Source organism: Equus quagga, chromosome 17, assembly GCF_021613505.1.
Source record: "Equus quagga isolate Etosha38 chromosome 17, UCLA_HA_Equagga_1.0, whole genome shotgun sequence".
NCBI classification, from domain to species: Eukaryota; Metazoa; Chordata; class Mammalia; order Perissodactyla; family Equidae; genus Equus; species Equus quagga.
This window is the reverse complement of record NC_060283.1, coordinates 21648323-21672814: the sequence shown is the minus strand read 5'-3', so window position 1 is coordinate 21672814 and position 24492 is coordinate 21648323. Positions and strand designations below refer to the sequence as shown.

At 37.3% G+C, this 24492-nt stretch overlaps 1 protein-coding gene across 2 annotated transcripts in view; it reads left to right on the top strand.

Moving 5' to 3' along the window:
• LRRC4C (leucine rich repeat containing 4C) overlaps positions 1 to 24492 on the top strand; it is a 161736-nt gene that overhangs the window by 45613 nt on the left and 91631 nt on the right. The window contains exon 2 of one of the 2 annotated variants that reach the window (XM_046644091.1): positions 10109 to 10189. The exons of the other annotated variant lie outside the window; for it this stretch is intronic. The gene's annotated coding sequence lies outside the window, so the exon portion shown is untranslated. The remainder of the gene's footprint in view (positions 1 to 10108; positions 10190 to 24492) is intronic. 2 annotated transcript variants of the gene reach the window in all.

Sequence of the window (24492 nt, the reverse complement as noted above, 5' to 3'; positions counted from 1 at the left end):
GAATAATCGCCATCTCATAGTATTATAATGAAAAGCATAACTAATGTATCTAAAACCAAAAAGAGGCAACCAAGAAAATATGCCCACTGAAATTATGGTCTTCTACCATTTGTAGGAGATTATGCATATCGGTTCTGAGTGACCTCCTTTCTGACTGCTCAGGAAGGCCTGATCTTGTTCCCGCTTTTCTTTCTTGCAAAAATTCCTGACTTGCCAAATGCACTACTACTGCTTACAGGATCCCAATGAGAATACCAGATTTTTGTGGATTTGAAACTACCTAAATCTGAAAAGACAAATCTATCTCAGTCTTAGAACTTTAATTAAAACCTCAGCTCAGGAAATAAATGAAGATATGCAGGGCCAGTTCACTTCTGAGGTGAGAGAAAGTCCTTCATCACAAGTTGGCATTCAGATCACAGTAGTTCTGGTTTGCAATCCTAATAAATGGTTAAGGAGTCTGCAGCAATAAGCGAAGTCAGATGACGTGAAATTGTTCTGCACTAAATTGGGAAGAGATGAATATCTTATCAGGAAGAAAGGCAATATCATACTGTCTGTGCCTCTTTATTTAATCAAGTCCGTCTGATTTTGAAATTTCAAAATAAGCATCACTTTTTCATGAATGAGTCTTTGAGGGAAAAAAGGGCTAGAAATTCACTGCATATTTTAGTGAACAGAGCCTTTTAGCTATGATATATTTAGGGATATCAGATTACTTTTATCCAGTTTTCTGAATGCAGTTTTTCAGGAAAGATCATTATGTGTGTGTAGGGGGTGGATGTACACATATACACAATATATTTCATATATCTAATTATATCTAATATGTATAGTTTTTTTTATTTCTTAAATACAGAGAGAAAAATATTTGTTTTACTCTGACATCTAGTGATTTTTGATTTCACTTTCTTTGAGTCCAGAGTGAGATTTGGCAGTCACTTTTGTTTCATTTTTGAATGAAGTCTAAATTTACTTCATTTTATTATACAATGTGTAGTAATTGGAAACAAGACTAATTTAGTTCCAATCAACAGATTTTAATCAACTATTAGCTGTGGGCCTGATACTCCTGGGTGAATAGGATGAAAATACCACAGTCACTGCTTATGTGGTCCCCGTGACCTAAAGCAGTAGTTGTTAACTGGGGGCAACATTGCCCTCCCCTCAGGGGACATTTGACAACATCTAGAGACATATTCAGTTGTCACGATTGAAGGAGAAGATGCTACTGGCATCCAGTGGGTCAAGACCCGGGATGCTGCCAAACGTCCTACAATGCACAGGATGCACATGTCAAAAGCACATATAAAATATAAATATTTTTTATTTTATATAAATATTTTTAAATAACTATTTTATTTTTATATAAATATTAAAAATGCATATATAAAAAACAATTATACAGCCAAAAAAGTCAGTAGTGCTGAAGTTGAGAAACCTGGTCTAGAGAGTGAGAAATACATAATGCACTGCGATAAGTGCTATTTTAGGGACGTGAATACAAGTGCCGGGGAAACTCAAAGGAAGAAGAGCTGGAGATGGGAGGTGTTAAAAAATCTTTGTGGAGGAAGTGACACTGGGGCTTGATCCAAAAGAATGAAGAATGGTTTAGAGAGAGGAGGATGGAAAGGCAGAGAGCATTCTGGGTAGAGGTCCAAAGATGAGCAAAGCATGGAAAACTATGATGCCATTAAGCTATTACTGCACAGTTACCACTGAGGCAGCATTTGACTCATGGTTATATGAAAATCAGGTTAATAACATAATTCTCTATGGGAGTTGTTTCTTTTTGTTACGTGGATTTTAAGCTGCATATGTAGAAGCTCCTGAGAGAAGAAACATAAAATCATGTTCTACTAGCTGGAGGAAGCGTCCCAGGCCCCCTGACTTCTGTTCCTTCATAGTGCAGTCAATGTATCTACAGACTGACGGCTAATTCTTGTCTTCCAAACCTTTCTAGAACTGGAACTCAGGGAAAGGGCTTCACACAGCTTAGAACCATTTGGGAGATAATATGACCCTCATATCTGGACAACCTAGACTATGAAGGCCTTCAAGAGGCTCTCTGAGAGAACAAAAATAAAGGACCAGAGAGTAAGTCAGCATTTCCTTAGTACTGGTAGTACAGTGCAGTGGTCCAGAGTGTGGACTCCGGGAGTCCCACCTCAAGAACTTACCCACTGTGTCACTTTGATGGAATCTCTTTTTGCTTCCATTTTCTTCTTCTTTGAGTATAATGATATCTATAAGATTGTTTTGAAGATTAAATACGCTACTCTTTATAGCCTGACATGTAGTAGGTACTTAATAGTAGTTCTTTTTACTTGCCTCATTGTGGTCTGAAAATGTGGAGATCCGTTTAAAGACAAGTACTGTGTTTTGCAACACACTCTAAGCAAGATTCTAGACTTCCTGGTTGGCAGAGAAGACATTGCAAAGGATAGCTTTATAAGGGGAAAATGCTAAGTGCTGTGGCAGATAATGAGGTTGTTTAAGAACCATTCAATTAGCAACATGAAACAAGTGTGATACACTCAGTGGGTGTACTGAAGATGTCTTTTGAAATGTTAGTGCTGATGGCACATGTAGCGATTAAAAAAGGCCCGTCTTTAAATTAGTGAAAAAGAAGAGAAAGAAAAGGAAGGAGTTGATGGGGGTGGGGTTGTAAGGTTGAAAGCAAGCAAAATTAGTTTAGATTAAAGGAAAATTCAGTCTCTTGAGTGATTAAAAGACAACCATAAACTCCACCTGGAGAAACATCGGTTTCACTTTGCCTCCCACTGCACAGTTGGTGTTACTCCTCTCTGCTGTTGTGTTTGAAGATGCTTAGATTCCTGATAAGTCATGGCAAGAAGAGTAAGCAAGTTATTTTCTGCTTCCTATGAAGTTATATATATATATATATATATATACACAGAGAGAGAGAGAGAGAAATACATATCACATATATATACTTTTTATTTCTAATGTTTATATTTTAGTTTAAAATTGCATTCACTAGTGAATTTTATCATTAAGGAATAACCTACTTCTAGAATCTAAAATAGATGGAATTAAAAATATGACACTTCTGTTTATAGCCTCTTATGTAAACAGTGATTTGAGGGTTCAAACTGGAATTATTAAAACATAAGAAGATATATTTCAGGGTTTTTTTAGTTAGTATCTCTCTCTGTTACAGATATTAAGGGTGAGTGAAACCACATGCTTCTGTTCATATTTCTGCTACTAATAGGAGGTGAGATGGCTTTCATCACAGTTAAATTAGAAGAATGAATCTGTCACATATGTCACCTCACAGAAGCGTCTAAATGAAATGCCAATGTTATCATTTTCGACATCTCTTAATCACCATGGAGATTAAATTCTAAATCAAAAGTCTGCTAAGTTGATGAAAAACAAAGTAATATTGAGGATTTGATGTCTGGAAAAATATGGACCAATTGTATTCACTATCTTTTTTTCTTTTTCTCTAATAATTGATTAAAGAGTTAGGAATTTCCTAACTTAATAGTTTGTCACGTATATGAGAATTGTAAAATAAATTAACATTCTCCAAATACTTAGGGTAGAACTTAAGATAGTAATATAATAATAAAAATAGTTAATATCTAGAAAACCAATATGTCTATATTGAACACTAAGCCCTGAGCACAGTGCTGACAGCAGTATTTTATTTAATACAAACAAGAACCCTATAAAGAGATAGTGTTGTTTTGTTTTGTTTGTTTGTTTGTTTTTCAGGAAGATTAGCCCTGAGCTAACTGCTGCCAATCCTCCTCTTTTTTGCTGAGGAAGACTGGCCCTGAGCTAACATCCATGCCCATCTTCCTCTATTTATATGTGGGACGCCCACCACAACATGGTGTGCCAAGCGGTGCTATGTCTGCACCCGGGATCCGAACCAGTGAACCCCAGGCCACCAGAGCAGAATGTGTGCACTTAACCGCTGTGCCACTGGGCCGGCCCCTAAAGAGATAGTTTTATTATCCACAGTCTACAAATGAGGAAAATAATCCTTAGAATAGATTAATACTGTGATTGAATTCATGCAACCAGAGAGACTGATAAAATCAACTTGATTGTTCAGCAAATCTGCATTTTTTTTTCATTGCTGAGGAAGATTTGCCCAGAGCTAACATTTCTGCCAATCTTTTTTGTGTGGGGGTTGCCACCACAGCATGGCCACTGATGAGTGGTGTAGGTCTGTGCCCAGGAACTGAACCCCTGCTGCCGAAGGGGAATGCATCCAACATAACTACTAGGCCATGGGGCTGGTCCCTGAATTTTTTTTTTTTTAATGTGGATTGCAATGGAATGGAATCGAATAACATAGGATAGGATAGGACAGGATGGAAGAGTAGAGAAGAGAAAACTTAGATTGTGTCACATGTTATAAGGTTTGATTGGTGAAACTTTGCTTTCAGTATTGAGAGTGGGAGAAAGACAGAGACAGAGAGATAGAGATGAGAGAGAGACAGAGAGATAGAGATGAGAGAGAGATGTATTGCACTGTATAATGGATTTTTTACTGGGAGCTATGATACAAAACCTAAAAAATTTGGAGCTATTGCACTAAAGAATACTCTCCCTCACTCTGCCCCCATATTGCTATTACACAATCCAAACAAAATAAATATAATTTTGTTATTTTGTGTGTTCCTGGTTGACTCTTGTAATATTTAAAGATCTGGAAGAATGACTCCTGTGCAAGATGTCAGCCAATTCCATTCGGTTACAGAGAGAGAAATAGAAGACTGGAAACATTGACACCCCAATCCAAGATGGTACAGCTAATTGGTGACATACTTGGGAGTAGAATATGGGTATTCTACTAAAGTTAGGTGTTGTGCTTTTCATTCCTTTTGTTTATTTCTTTTTTCTCCTTGGAGTTGAGGATTAAATAAATAAAGCATCAGAAATAACAGGTTGTAGGCTGTCAACACCTACTTATTGACTAGTATGTCTGTAACACATGTGGGCCTTGCCACTGAAATCAAATTACAACAGGGACTGTTTATTAGGTACCTCTTTGGTAAAAAACTGTACTTAGGTCGAAGCTATGCTGCTTATTGTACTTGGTTTGTAATATAAATGAGAAAAACAGGTATTTACTCATAAATAATATAGTAATATGTGTAAATAATAGTTTAAAAACCTAAGATTTTTCAAGGGAAATGTATAGTTCATTGCATTGTTCAGAGGAAGGAGAGGGAAATTTGACTTGGGTAAGAAGTAAGTAAGGAGACAGGATTGAATACCCTAGGTCTCAGTATATGCCAAGACTGATGAATATCTGGTCGATTCAGAAATGCTTAATGGGCTAATAGGTGAAAAATCAGCATTGTCACAACAAAAGTTACAAACAAAGTAGCTGAAGAATGAACTGTTCAACTGCTAAATGACTCTCTTAGGGCCTGTTGATATTAGAATGCAACTTGGTGCTAGTCGTTCATGAGTTATTCATTAGAGAAAGTACCTTTATGTACTTATTCCAGTGCGTGTGTGTTAAGAAATCCAGGTGCTATGGAATATGTCAATGTCTCTAGTATAATATAAATGATAGTAATAAATACTTTAAGGTCAAATTCTCCCTCTTCCTTGAAGCCCACTCAGATACTTAAAGTCAGTCCACACTGAGCTTTCTCTTTTTAAGAATATCTCTAACATGTAAATTGCTGCATTACATTTAACACTTGAATATTTTCCTGACTTTTTAAAACAAATTTCTTGTTTTGGCATCTCAACTACTTAAATGGATTATAAACTTCTAGCTCCTCTTGAATTTTTCTAATCACATTCCCAGTTCTTTGCACATGCTACATGACAAATACAGATTTGATGATTGGTTAATAGATATAGAAGGATTTTTTTAAATATATGGCTAGGAAGTTATTAAATTAATTCTTGTCAAATTCTCTTGTTTTCTTATGGTGTTCACTAATTCTGCCAATTGCTGTGACTATTTATGTACTTGGTGCCTTCCCAACTAGCTTTTAAAATGCTTGTGGCAGATGATAACTCTTATTTATACTTACCGTGGCACCCTGTACCAAACACAATGCCTGCTTTTAGTAGATATTAAGGAAATAATTGTTGAATGGAAATTGAATGAATTTAAAAAATAATAAGCATAATATATATAAGAACCTTAGCACAGAATGAGCACATTAAAGGTTCTCCATAACCATGAGCTGAATGAATAAATGACTCATGAATTCTATTTTTGGCCAGTGAGTAGCTGTGAGATATGGTCAAATTACTTCCTCTTTTGGGGACTCAGTTTTCTCATCAATAATATAAGGTGTTTGGATTTGAAGGATGGTTTTATAACTACTTTTCAGACTCTAGGGAGGTACTTCAGGACTTCCATGAAGAATGAAGTATTTTCTCAGCCAATGATAGATATTTAAATTCCCTTGGCTTATGTTGGGTCTACGATATTCTTTAGGTTGCTTCCAAGTCTTGGCTATTGTGAATAATGCTGCAATGAACATACAGGTGCATCTATCTTTACGCATTCGTGTTTTCATGTTCTTTGGATAAATACCCAGCAGTGGAATAGCTGGATCATATGGTTCTATTCTTAATTTTTTGAGGAAACTCCACACTGTTTTCCATAGTGGCTGCACCAGTTTGCACTCCCGCCAGCAGTGTACAAGGGTTCCCTTCTCTCCACATCCTCTCCAACACTTGTTATTTCCGGTCTTGTTAATTATAGCCCTAATGGGAGTGATGTGATATCTCATTGTAGTTTTGATTTGCATTTCCCTGATAGTGATGTTAAATATCTTTTCATGTGACTGTTGGCCATCTGTATATCTTCTTTGGAGAAATCCCTGTTGAGATCTTTTGCCCATTTTTTAACAAATGAGTAAAGAAGATGTGGTATATATACACAATGGAATACTACTAAGCCATAAAAAATGATGAGATCAGGCCATTTGTAACAACATGGATTGACCTTGAGGATATTAAGCTAAGTGAAATAAGTCAGAGGGAGAAAGTCAAATACCATATGATCTTACTCATAAGTAGAAGATGAAAACAACAACAATCACATGGAGACAGAGATTGGCATGATGGTTACCAGAGGAGAACTGGGAAGGGAGGAGGGCAAAAGAGGTGATTAGGCACACGTGTATGGTAATGGATTGTAACTAGTCTTTGGGTGGTGAACATGATGTCACCTACACAGGAATCAAAATATAATGATGTACACCTAAAATTTCTATAATGATGTAAACGAATGTTACCACAATAAAAAAGAGATACTCTTTAAAAAGAAGATCCTCACTACTAAAATTGTTTGAATAATATTGGTGTAAATTACAGTGTGGAAATTTGCCTTTTTCAAACCAGTTTGAACAGATACAATTTAAAAGTCCATCTTGCTCTTATTATATTACCATACAAGAAATGGACAAGAGGTCCTCCTATTTCAGAAGCCACATTTAAATGCATTTGACATTAATGTCATAGGAATATTGGAGACATTAATTAATTGCAATACAGTGTTTTATTTTTTTTCTCTTTTCTTCGCTCTATATTCTCTTTTCATTTAAGAGAGCAGCATGCTGAAAACATGTTAGTGAATTACTTCTCTGGTGAACTCTTGGGTGTTTTGGGCTTGCTTCCCTCTCCTCAGACTATTTAGTTTGGTAGCTGAACAGGTAAAATTTTGCTGCTTTGACTGATACATTGGAATGTAAAGATGGCCATTGGTTGGTGTTTATTAGACTCTGAAGTCAAGGGTGCCAAGCCTGAGACATTCCTCTGTGGCTTAGTAGTAATCACAGTAATAATCGTAGTAAATAATAGTCATAACAATAATAAAATTAAGAGCTCTATTTAATTTTATTTGTTGCTTACTAGTGCCAGGCATTGGGCTAAATCCTTTAAATATACAATCTAATATATTCCTCATGACAACCCTGTGTGACAGCTTCCATTATTAGAGGAAAGGAAAATGAGCACTTTTCCCAAGGTTAGTATTTAGTACGTAGTGAGTCAAGACTCAATGAACTTACAATCTAATAGGAATGAAAATAAAAGACACACAAATTTCACACAAGGGAGAATCTAATGAGTGCTATAAGAGAGACACATACAAGTATAATTCTCTAAGATTGTTCATCCGTGTACAGACTCATTCATTCATTTGTTACAGCTATACTCTCAGTGTTCACAATATTACTTTTATCCAGAATTCCAGGGTTGGCAGATCCTTAGAGCTCCTCCAGTACTTTCATCCATTGCCAGAATCCCTTTCTATAGTATCCCTTAGAGCTGGTCACAGGACCCTGTTACTGAATACCTTTAGTGCTAAACATGCTCCCTACAGGCAGAGAATATATCCTGCTTGGTTCCTGTAAATGGGACTTGAGCCAAACTTCATTTCCCTTTGCATTCCATTCTTGGTTTTGCCTAATACAGCCAATTAAAAATTTATGATCATCCTTTTTCAACAAGCTAACCCTTCTTTGAGGCTGCTGTTTGGTTCCGTCCCATCTGCACACGTCTTCTTATAGGATTAACATTGCAATGTTTCTGTGAGGTTAAAACTATGTAATCATGTAAAATGTTTAGGAGAGTGCCCAACACATAATAATCACTCTATAAATAATAGATGATAATAATAATGATACTAATAATAACATAATTGTTATTTATTGAATTAAACATTGTTTATGGAATTCTCATCCTCCTAGTTGACCACATTTTGTGTACAATTATTTAGACATAGATACTAACTTTCTTTAAATACGTTACTGCTAATAGGACTCAATGCTTCAGCTTCGTTTGTATCTGTCATTAAGATGAGCCCAATCACTCAGGGCTAATCTTCCTCAAAAAAAAAAAAAAAAAAAAAAGATGAGCCCAATCAACTCAACTCTGGTTTCATGATTGACTTAATTGATAGGGACATTGGCAGTGCCCAGTTTTGTATACATAATATCTGGGTTCTGCCTCATCATTATATTTAAATACCCTTTTAAAAACCTAAAGTCATTGCCTGACTTTCTGATTTGTCATTAGAAAATAATAATAACAGGGGCCAGCCCGGTGGCCTAGTGGTTAAATTTGCATGCTCCACTTCGGCGGTGACCCAGGGCTCACAGGTTTGGATCCCGGGAGTGGACCTACCCACTGCTCATCAAGTCACACTGTAGCAGCGTCCCCGATGCAAAGTGAAGGAGGATTGACACGAATCTTAGCTCAGCGACAATCTTCCTCAAGCAAAAAGAGAGAGATTGTCAACTGATGTTATCTCAGGGCCAATGTTCCTCACCAAAAAAAAAAAAGAAAGAAAGAAAAAGAAAATAGTAATAATGAAAAGAAAAAAAGTAAAAAATGGAAATTCACTTAAAAAATAGATAGAAGTCAGTTCAAAGATTCTGCCCTATATAAGGATGAGGAATGGAAGATAAGTAAATGTAGTTAAAACATGACCAATGATCCTGACGGGTCTTCCATTCAAAGGCTGAGTCTCCCTTTTTTACTAAGCATACCAACTCTTTGTTTATTAACATAATAAAATTGTAATAAAATAAAAAGATTTCACTACAGAGGAGACAAGGCCCAACAACTGATTAAAAGATGCTAAAATGTGCAGCTCCCTGGAGCCTAGAGTCCCTTTTAAGGGTGATTTTGAATGACTTGTCCAGGCAGAGAGCCTTCCAGGAGGAAATGCATCTTTGTCTGGGGTTAGGTCAAGGGCTGAGCTCCCAGGGCTCCAGTGAACCTTGAGGAGAAATCCCTGAGGCAGAGCCCAGACAGAGGAAGTCACCAGATCTTCGGAAGGGGGAGGAGATTTACCATCACTCTGGAGTGATTTTCAGTTGCAGCTCTTCTCAGGCAAAGAGTATGCCAAGGGCGGTTCTCTCTAGGTTTGCTTATCTCTGGTGGCCACCAGCAACATATGAGGTTCTGAAGTCTCAACCTGAGATACAGTATCAACAATCCATTTAAATATCTTTTCATCATCTTTGTTGCTTTTGGAGGGAAGATGTTCTAGGATGTGGCTCCTTGTCTTGCAGAATAATGGCATTTTTGTGCTGTTGGGGAATCTTACATCATCTAGTCCAATCACCTCATTTTGCAGATCAAGAAACTGAGGCTAGGAGAGAGGGGGCTCGCCCAGAGTTACTCAGCTAGTCAGTGACAGACAGCAGTGGAACTTGAGGTAAGTTCTGTGGCCTCTTTGAGCTTCTCTTTCCAAATCTATAAAATGGAAATGAGGGATGGGTCTGCACGATCTCTTGAAAATTCCTTCTTATCCTGAATTTTACTTATGTAATTTTTAATTTGAGACTCCTAACTTTCAACGTGGTTTCCACTTTGCAATAATCAAGAGGCTTTTCTAAAAATGATGCAGTTTTGTGCCTAAATGACAGTGTTCAATCATTTTGATGAAGGCTGAAGTTCTAGTTAATATTTTGTGTTGTGTACAGATGCTTGCCTCAGTATGTGGCATAGATTTGGATTATGCATTTTGAAAATGCACCCTGGTTTTGAATATGGTTGATAATTTACTGTGTTACATCCTAATACTACAAACAACTTCTTAATAGAACTATAATATATGTTTCTTTATTATTATTGCTGTATGTTATTTTACTCATTGCTGCAAATTTCAGGTCACATAAACAAATAAGGAGGCTAAGGAAGTCATGCTACAGAAGACAGCAATGCCCAAGTTGGTTTTTGTTAGTTAAAAATGCTATTGCTTGTAAGCAAGGACTGGCTTTTTTTTTCCTCTCTCATTTCTTCAGCAGGCACATTTTAGACAAAGTGACAGCAAATCTGTTATGTAATGGCAGCTATAAAAGCTTTCGTCAAGACTGTGCATGTTTAGTGTCTCTGTGTGGGATAAGCTGGGTTATGGGAATGATATGGACAGAAGATTCAAGAGTAAGGACTTGGGGTTTCAAGTCCTTGGTTCTATGGAGTTTGGGGGGAGCAGGGGATGCTGGTATATGAGGAGCATGGAACTCAATATCCTCTTTTTTTGTCTGTTTCCCCTAAACACATCAGTTGCAATTCTTTCTAGTATTTCAAATTCTGTCTGCCAGGTGTATTAAATATCCATCTTTCTCTGTTAAATATGTGAATTTAATTTATTTTTAAAGTATAGTTTATAATAGTTCTGAGGCTGGAGAGTTTCTTGGTTCCAAGAGGAAGCATCTTTACACCATGGGGCATGCAGATTCTCAGACATTTATTACCTATGTGATGTTTGATGATGTTTACAGGGATATCAAAAGGATCAACTGAGATAATGTATATGAGGGAAATGTGTACAATCTAAAGCATAATAGGAATCTTTCTTCTTTTCATACTGCATATTAAAACAAATGGATAAGAGTATAGAAAACAGCAAGGGATAGAGGAGGAGAGGGTGTGAGAAGCAAATACTTTACTTTTCCAATAAAATCATGGCTTAGAGCAAAGGGACTACCAGGATGCAAATGAAATATTGCTGCTAGAATATCTGATGCCCATGCTTCTTAAAATGCTATGTGCATTTGAGTTGCTTGGGGATATTGGTAAAACGCAAATTCTGATTCAGTGGGTCTGGGGTGAATTCTGAGAGTCTGCATTTTTAAAAAGCTTTCCAATAATGCTGATGCTGCTAGGCTCCAACACTGTGAGTATCAAAGTCCTATGCCATCGGATTAAGAAGTGTAACCAAAAGTCAACTAACTGTCTTACTGGGAAAAGAATCAATTTATTTACAAACTGGGATTCATGTATCAAGGGAATACCATCCAGCCTGGGCACTGTTCCCCCTTGCCACAGAATAAAGGAGCTTTCTGCCCTTTCTGGTTTTATTATTAAGAGTTAAGAAAGTATTCTGCTTCTGTTGGCTGGGGTTTCTGGCTGAAAGATAGTGGCAAGGTCTGGGTTTATATACTGCCAAATTAAGAATAAACAAGATCTAGGGAACCGACACATTGTGAAGGTAGTCGAGTTGTTTCATGTTCCTTTTCTAGGTCTTGACTAACATAGGTCTTTGACTCTTACCTTAAGAATTTTAGATATGTGATTGATTGTCTTAACTCTCCCCTTTTCCTTCGCATGTTGCATATTTACACTGACTTAAATCACTCGCTTCCCTAATATAAATATGAACATGAAGAAACCATGTGAGATGGCCCCCTCTTTTTTCTGTTTTAAGTTCAAGTGAACATATTTCCTAAGTACTAGTTTGCAAAGTAGTGGACTCCACACTGGGAGGCACATATCTCAGTTTGCCTTTGAGGATAAAGACATACTAACCAAATACAAGGCAGTTTGAGCTTGAAAAAAATGCTAGATGTGGAAATAACATGTTAAAGATCTGAAAGAAATAGAAATCAGTTTCGTTGGGAAGGGTGTTAGGAAGACTTCATGAAGGGGCAAGAATTTGGAATATGGTCATTTGCACATGGAGGCCAGAAGACAGCTTGAGGCATAGTCTTTGTCATATTGTAGGAGATCAGTGGACAGCAAAAGCAAAAAGACATAGGTTAGTGTAATTCAATGAGCGCAGTGCTGAGATTGAAATATCATTCCTTGGAATTCGGGCTAAAGCCTGGAGCTTCTGTGGGCTTGCTGGAGGTAAAGGAGGCCATATCAGGGTGACATTTTAGCTACTGCTTCTCTCAAACTTTGTTTTTTCCCACTGGGCCTCGTTCCTTGGAATCTGCAGGAGAAAGATCACCTTTTATATAAACACCTCCCCTTAGCCTCTGGAACATAGCATTTCAGAAGGTGCATGAATCAGGGAGGGGAGAGAAAGAAATGATTCCAAATCATCTTAAAAAGGTATTTCTGTACAAAGTCATTTACTCATTAGGTGCTCCTTCTTTACAACTTCCACACTCAGATTTGATAAGGCTGTTCCTTTCTCTAACTTACGTGAATTAAATTCCTTTTTAAATGAATTTTTGCCATCATGGTTACTTTGGAGTGTTAGTTGATCATAAAGGAGAAGGCTTTTATATTTTTCTTTGATGCTGGTGCTTAACAATTTGAAAAAAAAAAAATTGATTCTGCAGCCCTTGTCTGATTGCAAATTTCCCTGGCTGGCCAATGCCTGGGGAAGACGGGGCTGGGGTACTACCTGGGATTGCTATCGTCTATGCAGGCTGAGGATCAAGTGCAGGGAAGTGAGGATAACCAAACAACTTTAGCCATTGTCAAATCCAAGGGCAAGTTTGGAGTCATAGTCAGGAGGTGAAATAAATTCAAAATTCAAAAGTAGTCAGGAGCATATCAAGAAACAGTGGGTAGAGCAGTGCCAACATGAGGGTTGAGCATGTGAAGTGTTTGTTCTTACTGGATATTGACTGTGTTGGCTGAGACTTCTTAAAGGCACAAGAGAGTATTTGAAAACGCCATTCTATCTCCTTTATTCTGCACACGCCACCACCCAACCCCTCCCGCCTTGGGCAGTGTTCTCTTAAGGGCACAGATGAACAACGTGGAGCTGGTGCCGCTCTGTAAACTTCGGATCATTTTGTGTGCCACTAAGGAAAGCAACGTACCACCTGTGCTAAATGTGTTTTAAATTTATCTGAATATATTAAAATCCAGTAAACGATAGACAAGAGTGACTCACAAGATTCTAATTTTTTTTAAAACTCCATTCAGCTGTGGCTGTTCATGGGTCACTTTGCGTCCATTGTCATCTGTTCCGTCATTCCTTATTCGTTAACTTCCCTCCTCTCCTCCTGCTCTGACTTTGGTGGGATGAAATATGATTATTTTGATTCTTGTAGCACACTGTCAATTCCAAATTCCAGGTAATGACTAAACTTCAAGGGCATAGATATTTCCTACTGAGAAGTGTTTTGACGATTATCTAGCATGATGGCCCCCTTTGTTTTTCACTTTAAACAAACAAAGAAGACATTGAAAGGAAGTAGGAAGGAAGGTAAAAGGAGGATATAACGATAAGAGAAAGGCAATGAGGAAATGAAACCAACATTTACTGGGTGCCAGCACAGAGCACACACTCTGCTAGATTCTTTATATACATCGTGCCACTTGGTCCTTGCCATGACCCTGGGTTAGAGACATCGTTGGGTCCACTTTACCAGTGGACAAATAAAGTGAGGGAGGTTATAATCAGAGATCAGAGAAGTGCTAGTGCTCACCAGCAGTGCTGAGGTGAGACTGGCTCTCTAACTCTCTGCTACCAGGCTGGAAGGAGCGATAATGGTGATGGCTGCCGTGAAAGTGCCATCTTCCTTTTTCACAAAGTAGCTTGAACTATGTGAAGATAAGCCATTTAGATAAAAGGCAGAAAAGGGATGAGAATTGAGTAAAAGTTACAGTTCCACTCCCTTCCTACCAGAATTCTCTTCATTCACTTTGAACCTAACGTATATGGCTTGCTGTATGCTGGAAATTATCTTTTACATGAAAATGACCTGTCTCTTCCTGAGTCAGCAATACGGAATCATGCTAGGTTATCCCTGAACTGTTTTGCAGGTTGATATACATTCTGTATGTGTTTAATATGCAGAAATTGATTTTTTAAATGAATCAAGTCAACTGTATTTCTTCCTTTATAATCCATATCTAGACTTATGTGTTACTAATAAGTGATGTTCTCAGCTCTTCCCATTTGTTCTCTAAAGAGCTACATATTACACACTTGCTGCATGCTAGAAACTGTCAGGATTGTCTAAACTCTCTGTGACAACAGGTCAACCCTGAAATCTCAGTGGAGGAGCACAATGAAAGCCTATTGTTGTTCATGCTAAGTTTACTATGGGCCTTGCTTTTCTCCAGGACAGCTCCCTCTCAGGTGATGTGATAGGGGCCAGTCCTAAAGATTTGCTTCTGTCTTCTAGATTTGCCTTCTTAGCATGTGTCTTCCAGATTGCTATCATAGAAAAGAGAACCGGAGCTGCCTCAGGGGATTTTCTCTGCCTCCCCCCAAAAGGGACACACTTATATTCTATTTACAATCCATTGGTCAGAAGTCCTCTGGCCCCACCGAACTATGAGGGCCGTGGTGGGAGGGTGCTGGGAACTATAGCCTTCTCCATGCCCGTGAAAGAACGAATGAACAGATACTGAGAAGTGCTACTCATGAATCACGAGTTCTGGGGAAAATAAAGATTAAATTTTTAAAGTTATCTCCTTCCCTGAGAGCTATGCAGCCATATGAGGAAAACAATGATTACAGGAGAGTATTTAGGGCAATATTATAATTTGATAGGGCCTGTATCACGTTAAGCCAGCAGTTACTGCTCTCTTTAGAAAGTTTCTTTTTCATCTGGAGTAACTGACTTGAGATTTCAAAATTCCTTGTATTCTCTTGTGTTGTATGCTGTCTGCTTTGTTTTCTTAAATAGAGGTCAAAATGTGTTTAGAAACTAAATCTGGGTCTTAGAACTTCTTTCTTTGGACCAGTGGCCTTGTGGCAGCTGTTGTTTCACAGAATGAAGAGAATTTTCCTTCCCTCTGTAAGCCATAAAGGGCAGAAGGAAGCTGTGCACCTCAGCACCTCTCTCTTTGTTGGATGCTTGTTCTTTATAAATGTCTCAGCATTTATGATGGGCATGGTCAAATATGGAGACTGTTTTCTGGCATTGACCATACAAACAACAAAACATTTGCAGCTGGATAGATCTATACCTTGTGGAAAAATAAGAGTGAAAAACGTAAATAAGTAAGGCCATGCAAGTATGTTTGGGCTTGAGAGCATGAACAGGTCTATGGAGTTGGGTTGAAGATCACGTGTTGCTAGAATGTCTAGATATTTTGTGTGTATGTGTTTGGTACATATGTGTCCGTTAAAACGCTTTTACTTAAAAATAATTGGTAAAGAGCTGGAAAATTATTGTGATGTTGATTTGTAAGGAATGGTAGAATAAAAATCTGTACCGTTTTTTTATAGTTTTTCTTATAGTGAAAACATTTGCTCTGTTTGTGTCTTATTTATAACTATAATGTGCCTCATCCATAGACTTAAGTATTTGGGCTTCCACTGTCAAGTGTTTCTGCTCAACATTTGCTCCCTGGGCCTTTATTTTCAACTTCCATTGACTTTAGGTTATATCCATATAATGGATTTGCTTTGGCATTTAGACATATGTCGTGGCCTCTAAGTAAATATTTTCAGTGAATCTGGAGAGGAAGTATGATGCCTCATGAGATTTTGAAGATAAACTAGAAAGGCAAACTATGAAAATTCCACAAATAATAGTAATGATAGAATAATATAATCATAAATATTAATTGGACATTCATTATTATCTCCAAGTACTAGGCGAAGTGTTTTACAAGGATCTTCGCATTTAATCTGCATATTTATGAGAGGCAGGGACTATTATTATCACCACTTTAACAAAGGGCTCAGAGGGGTGTTAAGTAAATTGCCCAGTGACACATGACCAGAAAGTATCTGTCTGACTATTTAAAGTTAGCCAACTCTCGTCACGCTGCAAGGTGTTTGGATAGTTTCTAAATGTGAGGATAATCCACTAAACCAAAATATAACCAAAGGAAACTTTAGCGTAAACTGTGTATTTTCACTTGCCACAAAAAGGTCTATTTTAACAAAAGTGCTATAGTTGGAAGAACGTTTGGAAATAGAGATTAAGCAGTAAGGATATGTTAAGTTTTTATCCAGAAGTATCCAAAGGAAGAATCTGCTATCTCGTGCAGTGGTTCTCAGGAGCAGGTTTTCCTTCCCACCCAAGGGACATTTGGCAAAATTTGGGGACATTTTTGTTGTGACTGGGAGGAGGGGTGCTACTGGCATCTTGTGGGTAGAGGCTAGAGATGTGGTAAACATCCCACAGTGTGTAGGACAGCCCCAAGTGTTAACCAGACCAGAATGTCAATAGGGTCAAGGCTGATCTTGTGCAAAAGAGTCTTCTCTTAGTAGGTCGGTGAACCTGTGTAACCAAGAGCTCAATCTTTGGAGTCAGAGGATCTGCGGTTCAGTGCTGGCTCTACTGCTTGACCTTGGGAGTTCAAGTTCTCTAAGTCTTAATTTAGTTACTTATAAATTTGAAATAATATTCGTACTTACTCTCCAAGTTTGTTCTGAAGATTAAATGAGAGTGTACAAGGTAAATAGCATAGTCCCTCGCATTCGTAGATGATCAATAATTTTAGCTGAGGAAATGATAAACTTTGGTTAAACGAAGTTAGGATTGTCTTTTGAGTCCCTCAAAGACTGCTGTTGAGCAGTATTTATTTTTATTTATTTTGTGCGTGTTGTGCGTGTGTTATATATCCTACAGGTTTGACAAATGGATCTCATCATTATTGATGGCATCGTATCAGATAGTTTCAGTGTCTTAAAAATCCTCTGCGCTCCACTCGTGCTTGTTCATCCCCGTACCCAACCCCCACGACCCACGGATCTGAGCAGATGTGTACAAAGAACTGCCTCCAAATCAGACAGCTTTGTTTTAAATCCTGTTTCCTCTACTTATTAACTCTATGACCTTGAGCAAATACCTTAGAACACTCTGTGCCTTAGTTCCCTCATCTATCAGATGAGGGTGGTAAGCAGTATGTGTCTTCTAGAGTTTCTGTGAGGCTGAAATGAGAATGTATATGTAAAGTGCTTGGAACAGTGTCTACCACTTAGAAACAGTTGTTAGCTCTTATTATTCATTTAATTACTATTGTTAGATAAAGCATAACATATAAATTAATTTTCTAAGTAACTGAATCTTACTTCTTGAAATACTAGCACTTTGGTTCATTTTAACAGAGTACTGGAAATCACTCAAAATTATATTTTAAAATTCCTTGCTTGTTTAAAAATGAGTACTAAGTACTCTTAATGGTTCATGGTTAAACAGGGTCTTTGTCATCATACTATTGTTTTTGTACTGGATTATGATACATGAAGCTTTTAAAACTATTGAAGTATGAGGATTTTCCTTGCTCTAGTCTGCTGGACTATTTCATTCTTCTGTCTGCTTTTTAAAATAAATATTGCTTTTTCTTCCTTCCTGTCAAAATATCAATTGTCTGACTCTTTTATTCTCTCTTGCCTTTTCTCAATATCTGCATTTGTTCAGTTGATCAATATTTATTGAACATACCATGTGATGCTCTCTAAGGTATATTAGTGACCAAAACAAAACAATCCTTTCTTGGAGCTTAGTATTTAGCAGAGGCAAACAGTGAAGATATGACGCTAGTTAAGTAATCATTGGGTTCAAATGTGATCTCTGCTATGACTGAGCAGTATCGCTTGCTCTCCTTCGGGGCAAACCCCTCTAGTGTGGGATATAAGACAGGCTTTCATGGGGAATTGGTCATTAAATGGCGATCTGAAGAGTGAGTGGGCATTAACAAGGCAAAGAGAAGAAGCATCACAAGCAGATGCAGCAGCACATGTCAAGGTCCTGATTCTGGACAGGACATGGCATTAAATAAAGGAATTTTTAACAGCCCAGTATGGCTAGAGACCAAAATGTCCAGGTTGATGGTAGGATTGATGAAGCTAGAAAGACAGCCAGGGGTTCAATCATGTGTGGTCTTGTAAAACATGTAAAAGATTGACTTTAGCCAGTTGAAGCCACTGGAAAGTTTAAGCTTGTTGTTGATATGATAGATTTCCGTGTGAAGAATGGCTTGGAAGTAGGAAAGTGTGGTGGCATAGACACCCATTAGAAAGCTACTGCAGTAGTCCAGGCAAGATATGATCAAAGCAGTCCAAGTTGAGCCTCTAATGGGAATATGATCTAAAAACTCTCCTGTGAGAGGAGGGCTCATATTTAGTTTATGTATTTGAAAATATTTATTTTGGCTTGTTTATCTTCTGCCTTGTTCTTGGCTGTGTTCCAGAGGATTACAATTGATGAATAATCAATTTCCAAAAGACCGATAATACAAATGTACAGCAATAGTAAAAATAAAATTATATTTGTATAATACTCAAAAGCTATCTATTATTGCATTTAATCAGGAAATTTTCCTAACAAGTGATTTTTACCCTCACTATCTCGACAAGACTGCAGCCTAAATTGATGTACCTTAATTTATTGGCAGTAGGAAATTTCTCCCTTAGTAAGCCGTGATGCATAATAGGAAATTTCATTTGTCCTATCTTACAGAGAAGTTGAAACTGAGTAGAAGTGGTCTTCTATTTTGTTCTTTGCATTGTAGGAGAGATATACAAATGTTGACTCATCAGTTCCCACTTTTTTTTTTTTAAGATTTTATTTTTTTCCGTTTTCTCCCCAAAGACCCCCTGGTACATAGTTGTATATTCTTCGTTGTGGGTCCTTCTAGTTGTGGCATGTGGGACGCTGCCCAGTGTGGTTTGATGAGCAGTGCCATCTCCGCGCCCAGGATTCGAACCAACGAAACACTGGGCCGCCTGCAGCGGAGCGTCTGAACTTAACTACTCGGCCTCAGGGCCAGCCCTGATCAGTTCCCAGTTTTAACAACTAGTGCCCTGATAAAAAATCCAAAACTTTAGATATTTAAATAAGATATTTACCTATATCTATGCACCTAAAATATGTTCCATGTGAATATATGAACTGTGTGAATATTAAATATGTATGCACACATAGCCATATTGTTTGGGGCCTTGAATGCCATATTTAGAAAACTGGACATTGTATTTTGAACATCTATAAAAACTGTTCAATGGTCTATATATGTCTATTTCTAATATATGTGTCTAAAATAGGTATAATTTCTTTCTAATAGGATGATGATGGTAATTAAATGAGATCATTTAGATAAAGTGCTTGATTTATGTAGTACATAATAAATATTTAATACATTTAAATATGCATATATAATTTAAATGTAATTTTTATTATCATAAATTGACTATTTTTTTGGTTATTTTTGTCCTGGGAAGTTACCATTAAATCAGAAGTTGAATGGTAGCCCTGAAGATATGACTTCATAGGAGTTGAGATTCTGGTCCAGTTTCTATATCCTGCTTTCTCTCATTTACTCATTCATTCCTTTATTCATTATTTAAACAAATATTTACTGGATCTCTACCCTGTGCCAGCCACTATCACCAGTTTTACAGTATGAGAGGGCAACAAACATGAAGGCAAATAACTATAATAAAATGGTGTGAACAATGTGCAATACATTCTTTTAAAGTAAGGAGGCGTCCATTGTCCTAGATGAGGTATGGTTGATTATTATGTACATATTTGTCTATAGTTAAACTAATAGAGATGAAGAAAAACTAAATAAAGGAAACTTAAAAGAGCATTTCTTTCCAAGTATCTATTTTTTATTCATGCTCTTGTCTTCATCTACACCTACATGCTGAAGACATCCAAATGATTAGCAGTAATTGCTATCACTTTTTCTTACCCCAGAATCCTATTTCCATCTTAACTTTTGGCAATCTGTAGGTAGAAGTTCCATAGACATGTCAAATTCATTCTGCCTAAAACAAATTCAATATGTTCCTTCCTGTCACAAAAATTATTTCTCCTTCTATTTGTCTAATCCCTGTTAAATAGATCACCACCCACAGAATCACCCCAGCGGAGTCTTGGAGTCCCAGTCAGTGTTCAGTACCTGACTACAGCTCACAGCCACTTGGTCATCAAATCTTTCTCATCCTCTGCCAGTTTTCTTCCTCTCCCTTCTAGGTAAACACACGCACACACATAATCCTTATGTCCTAAATTGGTAGGATAAGAAAGCAATTTTCAAGTTCCTAGGCAGCAGTAATTGAAGAGAAAGCTCAGAAAATTAAGCCAGTGACTTGGTGATTAAGTGCTACCACTGTGTTGTCTCTTTTTGTGTGAGTGGAAAATGTTTCTCTTTAACATGGAAGAATGATTTTAAATTCTATTGATCTATGAACTTCAAAACATCCTCATACACATCTCCACATTGATATGCTTGCTGAATTTCTCTTTCCTTCCCATCATTGATATTTTATGCTCCCAAGGGCATAAAAAGAATCTTAAAAAAATCAATGAGCATCTGATTTTGACTCCCCTAAACCTAGGAAAATGTTTCTAAGTTCCTAAGGAAAATACATTGGAGGCAAAATATGACAGTTTTCTTTTTTCCATCTTTCATTTTTTATATGTTTTTAAATAGTTTTATATACTGGCAAATATGTGAGATGGGTTAATATTAACTATAGATTAAAATGAAAAGTTTAAATATATCTTTAAAAAGGGTGGGTTAAATGGAATAGTGCAGTAGATACAGAGGAAAGGTCTTCTTGGAGAGGGAGTAGATAAAGAAGACAATTATTCCTTGAAGAGGTAGAAAAAAAGATTAAATTTGCTTTGAAAATTTCCTAAGTCAATGGATTATCACTTCCTGAGCTCCTACCTGGCTATTTTCCCTTCCTTTTTTGAAAGAATTGAAACTTCTGTTGTGCCTTAATATTGCCGTCTTTTTTTCCCAGTGCATCTTGATCTGGCATGATAGCCTAGCATTGTTAGCAAACAGTAGTGTCATTGCTGTATATGCATTTCTTGGTCTTCAGCTAAAATGAGCTTTGCTCAGCAAAGAGGTTTGTGCAGCCACCCTAAACAGATCATTTCCCAGAATGCCAAGGGAAACACTGACAGTGGGACTTACTTCATCCTTTATCAATATGTTATCATATTTACAAAATGGGAGAAGGGAAAACTGGACCAAAGGAAAAGGCTGTGATTCTCAAACATAAACCTCTCCAGTACAGACAAGAGTCATACATTTGAAAGGATGATTTGTGATCATCATCACACAAGCAAAGGATCATTGTGAGTAGTTGCTTATAACTCATGCTAGAACGCTTTAGGAAAATATTACTGCTAGTCGTTGTGTTGCATTTATTCTACTTTCTGTAAACCAGATGAATGTAGGATTATTTGTATAGCATAGCTTTCAGCGTGGAAGTAGAGAAAGTTTATTACCTGTTTTCTCCCCTCCCCTTGAGTGGGATTTGCTTCACTTTGAAGTAAGATTCTCAAAAAAGGCTGCAAGTCATAATGCATGTTGTAGCTTCCTTGGAATAAAGTCCAAACTATAGTCCATTCAGACTTGCCAATTTGTCTGGAAGCCACAGAACATGGTCAAATATGAGGATGAAAATTCACTTAGAGTGTGCCCCCCTAGAAGAGGCAAAGCTTCACACTTGGAGGTTGCTGGGTGAATATCATAGCCTTTCTGATATTGCTTAGTTAAGAGTGGCTAATAGGACTCTGCTTAGAAGAGATGATTGAGGAGATGAGAAAAGGATGATCAGTGAGATAGACAGGATTTGAATCTTCCTTCCTCTTCTTACTACCTACTGCTTCTTTCAGCCTCAGTTTTCTCTTTTGTGAAAGAGCAGTCATCAACCTATCATGCAGATTGCTATCTGGATTATATGGAGTAACTTATGATTCATCATGCTCTTTACCTTTCAGACAGCAGGTCTACCCTGAGGGGTAGTTCTTTTTCCCTATTGTAGTGTATCTTTAAACTTTTTTTTTTCAATTAAAAATCCATGTTCTACTTCAGGTTTCTTATTTTTCAGATAACCATGATTAGAAATCTGGGATGTTCTGTGGTACTTATTCTTTTCTTTCCTGGTAGTTTTGTACTCTTTCTTTCTCTTTTTAGCACCCATTGTTTCTTCAGTTAACCTAACCTGCTCTCAACAAGGAATAATTGACTCAAGAATGCAAGGGAATGATCCTGCATCCAAATGAGAAGTTGCAAACTCTCTATCAACTTAAGACTTTACATCTCTCTCTTCCTTCTCCCTCCTCTCTTTCTAGAAAACAAACAAAGCTGTGCTTCAGGTCTATGACTTTTTGAACCAGGTACATACATAAGTGTTTGGGGGGGACGGGGAGGGATGATGTCAGCAGTAAACTCATTGACTCAATCCTAATTTTGCAGAGAAGCTATGTTTGGCAGAAGAGAGAATGGAAATGTAGGCAGGCTGAAAACTGTCATCATCACAATCATCATCTTCACAGGAGCATCACCTCCTTACGTGAATTGAGAGAGATAAATATGGGATAAGTTTTATGGGGTCTGATAATCCAATGGGAGGAGGGGGATAAGGAAAGATTATTAATTTACCATTTATGTAAATAATACTCAATTTTAAAACCAAGTTCATCTGCCAGAGATTCCCACCATAAACATTATATACCTCTCCATTCTAGCTTCTTCCTTCAGTGCATTTGTGCAGTGTGCCTCTGCCTAGCTTATTTTCAGAGAGAATACTCTTCATGCAAGTTGCTAGGTTCTCAGTGCACTGTGTTCCAAAGTTAATATCATGTTATGGCACCATATGGGCTTTGACAGAGAATAACAGGCTTTGAGGTCTCACCTTTCAGGAGGGGGGACGTGAGACTTAATTAATGAATGATGTAAGATCCTCCAGAATCCTGAGATAAAACACTGTAAAATCAGAGAACTGTTATTTCCCTAGTCCTAAATAAATACCTGCTGAGCTAACAGGCATTTAAATAACTATTCAAATGCAAAATGTGCAGTAAATATATATATATATATATATATATATATAAAATATGGTTATATATATTTACATATGTATGTATATAAATACACACACACACACACACACACACACATACATACATACATGAAATAAACTACATTTTAGTCCTGGAATTTAGGCTAGCCCCTCATGTTACATCTTTAAAAACTGAAGTATGACTTTTTCCCAAGATCATTTTGCTTATTAGGGCTGATACCAAACTAGAACCCAGATTTCTTAGACCCAGTGCTCTGTGCAACATACAAGACTGCTTCACTATATAGATGTTCTATATAGAGCCTATGGAATAGGACCAAGAACTAAGGAGAAATAGTTTATGACTGGCTTTAAACCATTTTCAAGCATAAGCAGGATTATTACTGTTATATGAAAGATTGTAAATGACTTTTGATCCCATTGGGCATAGGAGAAGATATAGGCTTGGAGCCGACTCTATGCTAGGGAAATATTAGTGGCAACAATCCATGTCATTTTCTAAAGCAGTAACCACCTCCCACGATCGAATGGTGTTTAATGTGTCATTGTGGTCGTGTTGAGGCATTGTTGAAAATTCCTCATAGGAAATACATAGAGTTTTTTCTGTGTAACAGGCCAAAAGAAAGATCCAAGATTGAATTTATTAGCCTAATATTGATCTAGCCTAAAATTGTTGATGACAGGATAGTCTGAGTTATAATGGAATGAGTTCTGGATTTGAGATTAAATACCCAAGCCAACATTCCCATTACTAATTGTTTCATTCCTGGCAAGTCACTGAACTTCTCTGAGCCTCATGTTACTCTTTTTAAAAACTGGACTAATAATTTCTAGATCACGTAGTTTGGGGGAGAATTATATTTCAGGCAAAGTTGCATTGCATAGGGCTAATGACATGTCTATTGTAAACAATCATTTATAGGTGTAGTATTTTGACTCTAAATCTAAAGAAAAATATCAATAAGGATCAACTTCTGTTCAGGATTTCTTACATAGAAGGCAATCCTCCAGAGACCAGAGATGGAGGATGAAGA